The sequence below is a fragment of the Penaeus vannamei genome, chromosome 27, assembly GCF_042767895.1.
Source record: "Penaeus vannamei isolate JL-2024 chromosome 27, ASM4276789v1, whole genome shotgun sequence".
Classification (NCBI taxonomy): domain Eukaryota; kingdom Metazoa; phylum Arthropoda; class Malacostraca; order Decapoda; family Penaeidae; genus Penaeus; species Penaeus vannamei.
This window is the reverse complement of record NC_091575.1, coordinates 29,816,804-29,819,303: the sequence shown is the minus strand read 5'-3', so window position 1 is coordinate 29,819,303 and position 2,500 is coordinate 29,816,804. Positions and strand designations below refer to the sequence as shown.

At 38.5% G+C, this 2,500-nt stretch overlaps 1 protein-coding gene across 1 annotated transcript in view; it reads left to right on the top strand.

Annotated features, from left to right (window-relative positions):
* Positions 1–9: 9 nt before the first annotated feature.
* The window catches only part of LOC113811216 (uncharacterized), a 20,408-nt gene continuing 17,917 nt past the window's right edge, over positions 10–2,500 (top strand). The window contains exon 1 of the mRNA XM_027362899.2: positions 10–146. The gene's annotated coding sequence lies outside the window, so the exon portion shown is untranslated. The remainder of the gene's footprint in view (positions 147–2,500) is intronic.

Here is a 2,500-nt window from a genome sequence, read left to right as displayed (position 1 = left end):
CGTTTGCAGACTGTAGTGTGAGTCGTGACTTTGCAAGTTCTATTTTTAGTTACCTCAGGAAGTGTGTCTTGTTATTCACTTTCTCGTTCGATTATATAAGAGAAAAAATTCGCAAACGTCATGGGAGAGAGTGCCTTTTGTATCAGGTAATGGTTAATAGTTATTAGTGGAAGAAATTTGTTGTTGGCTATGATCATGATTTGTATTTTGTGATTTTGTGTAGGATTTTGTCCTCGTTTGGAAGTGGTTGTGCGAATAAGGGGCGAGTTGCAGATTTCAGTATTCGCCCTTTTGGTTGATTTGTCATGAATTTATTAGTGTTATATTATAAGGAAACTAATCTTAGTGAAGTAGAGTTTATAATGAGACGCAGGGGAAAAATCGAGTCACATATTTATATGGTGTTATTACTCACAGATAATCATTTATAACTCCACTTTGAAAATGCCAAAATATTCTAATATTTCACCAACTTCAAGAAAGAAATCGTGCACACACGTTTCTACAACAAAGTATATTCTTGTACTGTGAACTTCGATAACCACCTTATGTTCGGTCAGGGCACCACCACCCCCTCCCCTTCACCCCCCCTCCCCTTCGCCCCTCCCCCCTCCCCTTTTTCCTCCCCCCCCCTTCGCCCCCCCCCCTTTTCCTCCCCTCCCCTTCACCTCCCCCCCTCCGCGTACAAACACTTCTTTACTGTGGTCGACCGTTGTACATCTGGCAGCCGGTTCTCGTACAGCGACATATGTTATCGTACGCGAGTTCATACGAGCCTGCTGGAGGAGGAGGCATCGATTTGTCAATTGTCTTTCCTTTTTTTTATGAATTCCGGATTGTCGTATAATAATTAATATTGTTTTTTTATCGTATTGTAGAATTTTGGTGCGAGGGTGATAATGTGTGGAAAAAAAAACTTTCAATGTTGTTAGATTTCGCACACTTCAGACAGGGGTTTGTTTACAATATTTTCTCTTATTTATATACATTTTTTAAATTCTTTTTTTTTTTCGTTTGAAAAATCTTTGCAGTACGCACGCACTCGGTAGATTTTGTGGCTCCACGCTACAAAATCTGCCCAACAATAAATTGCCACGACTGGGCATGTATTTTGGGCACTGGTCGAGGTGAGGGTTGATGGGAAGCTGTGCCCCCAAATACCCTCCCACAAACATTCGTCCGTTGTGTCAAAATTGTGCGTGTCCCAGTGAATATTCATTATATACGGGTCGGTTTTGTCAAAATTGTGCATGGCCTGTCCCAATGAATATTCATTAAATATATACGGCCGGTTTGTCAAAATTGTGCATGGCCTGTCCCAATGAATATTCATTAAATATATACGGCCGGTTTGTCAAAATTGTGCATGGCGTCCCAATGAATATTCATTAAATATATACGGCCGGTTTGTTGAAATTGTGCCAGGCCCGACCCAATGAATTTTCATAAATACGGACGTAGAAATAAAGGCATATCTGTCTATCAGATAGATATGAATTTAACTATTTGCTCGGTTGATATGCTTGTTTAGACTGATAGATATGCATTCATTTCTTTATTTATGCATGTCAAGTATACGAATATTCTTTGGGTCGGGCCTCGCACATTTCTAACTAACCGACAGATAGACATACATATACACAGAAATAGATGCATATCTGTCGGTCTAGACATGCATATTTACCGGACAGATCGATAGATAATTGTATATCTATCAGACAGACAGACAGATATGCATTTATTTCTGTGTATATGCATGTCTATCTGCAGGTTAGTTAGAAATAAGAAATAAACGCATATGTATCAGTCTAGACATGCATATCAACCGAGCAAATAGTTAAATGTATATCTATCAGTTATATAGACAGATAGGCCTATATTTCTACGTCCGTATTTATGAAAATTCATTGGCTCGGGCCTGGCACAAGTTTGACAAACTGGCCGACTGTCTCCACCTCTGTATGGCAGGCAAGATGGAGCTTAAATTCGGGATCAATGAGTGGACTTAGGTTGAGGGAAAATAGACTCTAGTTTGGTCTAAAACCCTATAAAAGAAGAAAGAAGACTTTGGTTGTGAGGGCGATTTTTTTTTCTTCTTTATATGTGGTATAACCGTTTGTGTCTGCAGATTATTTCCTATGCCGGCGATTGCAAATTTTAGTCTACGTCAGTGATTATCAACTTTTTTACACACACGATCCCTCTCTCAGACTTCTGACACATGCGCGACTCCTTAAGATAATATTTAGGCTAAGGAAAATATGAAATGCAGGAGTATATACGGGTTTTAATTACTAATTGTAACTAAATATTACGTAAAGTCATGTCTTCATAGTGACCCCATTGAAAAGCAACTTGTACATAGGCCTATATTGTTAATTGTTTTTTCTTTGTTCCTTTCTTTCTTTCTCTTATCTCTCTGCGTCCATATTTTTTTATTTTTTTATTCTTATTTCACGTGATAGGTATTTTTAAGTCCATTTCTTTCGACGTGAAGATT